Source organism: Micropterus dolomieu, linkage group LG01 (genome assembly GCF_021292245.1).
Source record: "Micropterus dolomieu isolate WLL.071019.BEF.003 ecotype Adirondacks linkage group LG01, ASM2129224v1, whole genome shotgun sequence".
Classification (NCBI taxonomy): domain Eukaryota; kingdom Metazoa; phylum Chordata; class Actinopteri; order Centrarchiformes; family Centrarchidae; genus Micropterus; species Micropterus dolomieu.
The window spans coordinates 33,717,705-33,724,557 of NC_060150.1; positions in this window are offsets into that span (position 1 = coordinate 33,717,705).

Consider the following 6,853-nt stretch of genomic DNA (forward strand, 5'->3'; position numbering starts at 1 on the left):
TTTTGAGACAAAAGTTGTAATATCGGGAGAAATAAAGTCATTATCTGATGAGAATGAAGTCATAATATTTAAACAAATTCTACCTACCCCTTTGCTGTACTTTACCCTGCGTTATTGCTCTGCTGATATGGTAAGAGGTTTCCCCCTTTAGACCATCTGACAGACACAGACCCCGTCTGGGACTGAACTGGATGAGACGAGCTCACTGCTCTTCATCAGAGCTAGAAAACCCGAAACTGAAAACACTTGTGATCAGACAGAAATATCACCACAAATCCACACAAATGTTAACTTCAGCACTTCTGATAAAGTGCAGCTCACAGCCGCTTCAGAAGGAATTAAGCATCCTGGAGCAGAGAGACAGTCAAACAAGTGTTTCAAAGAGTCTCAGAGCAAAGGGGACAGAGACAGCAGGTGTCTGTGTCGCGGTCAGGTGTGTCATGTTATTCTCTCGCTACTTTGCGGCGACTGTTAACCGTTTGTGTTGCAAGTTCATTGATTAGACGCTGACTGACAACATTTATATTTAAATGTTTTGATTACAATTTTGCTAGGGACCTTTCAGTTGTCGCGGACAAGCCCTTAAGCTGTGTGCAATGCTCTCTCTTACTCTCTCTCTCTCTCTCTCTCTCTCCCTCTCTCTCTCCCTCTCTCTCTCTCTCTCATGTAGCTACATGCTATTATTAGCATCTGAGAAAACAAGTTTTTCCTTGTGGTGTTATTTGATCCTTTAATAAAGGCCCTGCACACGCACACAGGTGTCCTCAGGTTGATTAGACCGACGTCGGGTGAATCTTTACTGGGAATTATGTGACCAAACTCAATGCACCAATAAGAATTATAAAGGTGTAATTTGTCCCGCCCCAGTAGGTTGGAAATGTCCATCGACCACACCTGCAAATGTCCACACAGTCCTGAGAAGAGGTCTCATCAGGCAAAATAATTCATTTGCCATGTGTGGGTTGACCACCCTGGGTGTGCAGGGCCTTTTACATGACCAACACAATGGTATTGTACCTCATCATGTCAGTATTGAGGTTTCCAGCATGTACCATAGCTTTTGCAATGCCACACATAAAGTATACTTCACAATATGTATCTAGTATGGTCCAGAATTCATTCAGCTATTCTCAAATGATGATCAAACCTTAAAGGAAAGATACAGCCCACGTTATAGTGGTTAAAAAATGAGCTTGAGCAGTCTGTCGTGCTGTGACTGCTGATTTGTCATATCTACTACATCCATACTGGTAAGCATATATAGATCAAGTGTACTTTTGATTAAATTAATCAGGCAGTGGCAAGCAGCAACAACTAATTAGTGTGTGCTTACACACTTTCTTGCTCTTGTTTCTCTACAGTAATGAGATTCTTTCATCCTCTCTCCTTTGAGCAGACTAAAAGCAGCTGTCAGAAATACTTTTTTAGACACAAAGCAAAGCAAAACACCACTTTATACAATATAGATAGGCGTTGAATCTACACAAAACATGAATGTGAGTCTTTTGTTAGCCTGCTGATATCACTCAAAATTCAACCGTCATTTGAAACCACATCTGCAATTTAAAAAATGGTAGCGATGCGATTTGTTCTAATTGGCAACTCCTTTGTATTCTGTAGAGTTGCTACAACTGCGAACAATTTGCAAGAAATGAACAATTTGCAAGAAAAGAACAGTGACACTTAACTTTGTGAAGGACATAAGTGCGTGTGGGGCACATGACACTTGAGCTGTTACCATCTGGCATTATCTTGTGTATCACTGGTGGGTAACTGCTGTATTTGGATGTCACATCTAACAAGAAATAGCTTGGATTCTTGTATTTTGTAATAACACCCCTGTTACACGCTATTGCAACTTAATGTTAAATGACTCCTGACATGAGCCATCCAGTACCACACACACACACACACACACACATTTGACAGCTCCATTTAACGCTGATTAGATTTGCAAGGACATGTAGTATACCCTCTCTGTCTCTCCCTGAGTAGGTTGAGTATCTCCTGAATCCTATCTATCGCGGTAATGTTATGCAAATGGTTTAATATGAAGATAAAAGACTGTTGCAGCGTGTGGCGCTCTCCTGGTTCACAGCCTCGTGTTTCCAGGACGATAGCTCTAACGAGGAGGGCACTATTTGGGAGTCATTAAATGATGGCCTTCCTGACATGCACTCGCTCACCACCACCGCCACCCGCCCCGCATTGGCCATTAAAGCGGCTCACACCCACACCAAGACACACACTACAGACGCCTTTTAGCACCAGCTCCCAGTTTCTTACACATCACAGTGTCACAGAATAGAAAATTACACTCTCCTCCCACAGAGAAAATTGCTTTGGAATTGCTTGGTTATAAAGATCTGCTTTAAAGAGAGGGGGGTGCATGCAATAAAAAAGGACACACACAAACACAATTACTTAAGCACTCTAAGGACAATTCTTACAAGTTAATCAGAGGATTTACCAATTATTGATGTCAAAAGGATTTAGTTGTGTATCTGTTTGTGGCCTATGCTCATATACTGCATGCGTTTGTCTTTGCTTTCAAGGTATTTAGTATGCATTTTATTTTTTTCTGCTGCTGTGTACATGTGCTGAATTATGGCGGAGCATATACTGTACACATGAATAGCAATGTTGCTTTCTACACAGCCACAGACAAGTGATTAAACAAAACAAGACATAAAAAATAGCCACAAACCGTTGGGCTGATGTAAGAAGAACATAATGTAATGCACCATAGCAGGGACACAAGTGGAAAACTGATGACAACAAGGTGAAAGGTGTATCAGCATCAAGAGACAAGAGAGGCATGATGGAGATGAAAGGGAGAAAATACAAAGTGGAAAATAGCAGAGAAGACAGAAGGAAGGAGAGAAAAGATACAAGATGGTACAGCAGAGATAAGTCGGAGTGGATAAGGAAGGAGACAAGAAGATGTATAATGCCAAGGATGTATGATGAGACGTGACTTGTCTTGACTGATTTTCTAAAACCGTGGTTCCCAACCTTTTTTGTCCAACGTACCACACCAGCCCTGTCAGATGGGCCTTTATCATACCCCTTTGATAGATTGAATGGCTTTATAGTATTTTTTGTAGTTTTGGCCATGTTTGCATATGTACTACTGCTAACTAACTACCTGGTTGTTTTCAACCATTTACAGTACCTTTACTTTTAGCTTTTTCTAACTAGTCTTTCTGCAGTCTTAATCAACTTACAGGCTGGTGGAAAACTGAGGCATGTCTCATATAGCTGGAAACTTATTGTGACAATAACTATAAAGATCAGCATCACACAAATCATTTTTAATCGTACTTGTGTTTTGATTTTCATCCTAAACACAAATCTGTGAATACATATGATCAAATCATAATTTCTATTTCTTCAAATAAGCAAAGCATCACATTTTTTCCTCATATACCACCTGGTAACTGCCAAAGTAAGCAAACAATTGGGGTCCAAGTAGCCTGTCCCGGGTTAAAAATCACTGTTCCTGAGGAGTCGAAAGTGGGAAATTTTCACATTTGTGCCTCATCTGAATCAACATGATCATAGACATGGTTAAATTCTATGACAGCTTTTTGAATTAGCAATAACTACGAAATAAAGCTAAAAACCAATTAAAACCACCGTAACTACACTCTGGTTTGTTCATCTGTGGGAAATCAGAAAGTCAGCCAAAACGACAGCTAAAGCAATATGCTATGTCAAATGGTAACTCGCTTGAGAGATAACCACAGCTAAAAGTAAACAGACTCACTGATTTTTCTGCTTGCAGTCATCTGTAAATCAGTTAGTCATTCCACATAACTAAATGAGACAGTAACTAACTCCAGTCATGATGGAGAATAAAAACCTTATCGTTTGCGAGACTCCCCCAAAAGCCAACTAGCTTAATAACAGAGTAGCAGTAACCACCATTAGGGGATTACTTCATGTGATTTGATGTGATTAAAATTAGCTACCTTGTAATCACATATTTATTGAGTTGTAAATGAATGTATTATATTGGTTTCATAATACATTCTAATAATGGATGGACACCTAGCAAAACAGAGATAGTTTGCATGCAAAACATGCTTCCAATAGATTGTAAATAATCAAAATAAAGTTTATGTTCATAAACAAATTAGTTACAATGACAAGAATGCTAAAAACACATTTTGTTTGTAGATACTGATTTTCACCTCAGCCATCAGTTCAGACATGTGCACAGTTCTACATCATTACTGCATTCACCTCCACAACCCTCTACAGATGAGCCATATAGTGGCATGCTTAACAAAAAATGCCCTGTGAACAGGCAATGAGATATACTGAGCCACCACAACTGTCCAGCTAGGATATTCTGTCTCTGGACTTGACCCAGCAACACATCAGACACCTCATCACAAATAGAATTAGCTCCCTGGACAGAACCAAAATGACAGTGGCAGGATGTTTGGCAGGAAGTGTAATGGCATTGGGGTGCTGGTGGTGTTTTCCTTGTAGGGGAACCAAAGGGCAGCAGTGTGTATCAGTCCAGACACTTATGTGGTGCCAGTTATGCTATTCACCCCTCCCTCTGGAGTGTGTGGACAGGTAGTGAGGATGCCTCCTCTAAATAGTAGTTTAGCTAGGTAGTTTTGAGGGTTGGTCTGAGATGTGAAGAGGAAAACTTGAGGTGAATGGTTTTTGGACAAGGAATGAGTGTGTTCAACATCAGAGAACATGGAGGGTGTGTTTATATCAGTGTGGTTTTCTTGTCCAAGTGTGTGTTTGACTGCAAGTGCGTGACTGATGTTAAATCTATCTGGGGATGATTGTGTGTGTGTGTTTCGGTGTCTCTGTGTACGCACTTATATATGTGTGTCTGTCCCCAGCACCATCATTAGGTCGTAGGCAGTCCCAGCGTTGGGGGTGTAGCTTGGCTGCTCCTGCGGCCTCTCAGGACAATTTAGGGGGAGAAAAGCACTTCGATCCTGGCCTGCAAGTCTGAGGGTCCCCAGCGGGAGGCAGCGCAGCCCTGCAATCTATATTGGATTTATTCCTTTCCCATCTACAGGCCCCACACACCCCACAGAGAGGAAGTCTCAACTGCACTCTCTCTGTCCCCTAAGACAATATGTTATGGTACACACATGAGTACACATAATCGTGTAAACACGACTGCAGTAAGAGGCACACACACCTAGTCTATCTTCAAGACACACTCCCCCACAGCAAGGAAGTTATAGCAGCACACTTTCTGTCCCTGTGGGAGCTGCACTGAGGTCAAGGTATACTGAGATTTGTGAGAGACAGACAGTCAGAGAGAGTCATCCAAGCTATTGACACAGAGCTGGGGCTGACCATTTCTCTCATAGAAATTATTGTTCAGATTTAGGAAGGCCAGGGTGTAAAATGCATTCTTTTTTTTATCACATTAAAGCAAGAAAAAAAGAATTTACATAAAACTCAGACAAGGTCAGGGAGAAACAAGGTTCTTAATTTAGTCTAATCAACTGTCATTTGCATCGCGCCATTTGCGCAAGGTATTGCCACTAACTGAATAAATGGACTTCTTCAGACTCAAGGGGGGGCACTCCGGTTTTGATAAGCTGGCAACATAACTGATTTGCATATATTACTTTGATTATCTCATTACTAGGATGATTCTTGCGGAATTTTTGACACTCGCGCAATCGAATTAAAATTAAGGCACGCAATCAATAAAAGGGCAACGCGGCTGTGAAAACACACGGCACCCCAGGTTTGTATGGTCAACTAGCGAAGATGATGATGCCGGTTATGATGATGATGATGATGATGATGACCTCTTCAGCTCACGAGCTCCTGGACTCCGTAGTAGGTTTACGAGAGTCTCGGGCTCTTGATTCCTGTGATCAAAGCAGTAATCAGTGGAGACAATGGAGGCCGCGAAATTGCCACTCTCGTGTGGGTGACCTATCCACCTGCCATGAATCCAAGAGTGGCCCGCAGGCGGCTCATGTTCTCTCAATCGATAATAGCGCTCACGTCTTTCCTCCAACTCAATCCATCTGTGGAATGATGAAATCAAGCGTAAAGACGCGCACGCCTCGGACAATTTTGCACCGCAGTCGCCACAATAACCTGGTACATTGTCGGGAACAGGTACAGGCCATCATTTCGGATGATCTCCAAGGTGATTTCGGTTACCCAAACCTGGTCTGATGAGTGATCTGAATGTATCTTTAGGTTTGGTTCTAGTTTGTGTGTAGCTTTCAAACCCTATATTTCTTTCAAAATCTGCTGCATTTTTCTTTGTTCTGACAGCAAATCCGCAATGCTACATTATGACAAGTGGCTCATTTGTTGCCACACACAATTTGTTAGAGGGGAGAAGATTTGGAAACTCCTTCCCCCTCTCCTAATAGACTCTCACTTGTCTGCACACTAATCGCGAGCAAAGGCACACGTCCGCGTTTTAAATTCATGATGTAAATAATTATAGGCCTGGAAATTGATTTCCTTACGACCTTCTCTAGCAAAGGAGGCATGCGAAATCCCCCCAAAGAAAGCTACTTCTGTTGAAGCATTAAGTCATTAATTATTTTCCTTACATAAGGACAAATTATCGAGTCAGTTGAACGAAATTAGAACCCTTTGTTTCTGATCAGACCGCATTACCGCTGGAAATTACGGATGATGGCTGCGTGCGCGCTCGCCTTTGTTGTTTCGATCATCGCCTGTCGCTCTGAACTCGTGCTAACAAAGTCATTAAATTGACTCCCTCTCGCTCTCATTATGCGAGCTGTTAATAACCGCTAATTAACTTTGCTTACGCGCGCCTTAAAAGCCTCCCAACCCTCCCAACACACACTCTCTCTTTCCTCTCTCTTCC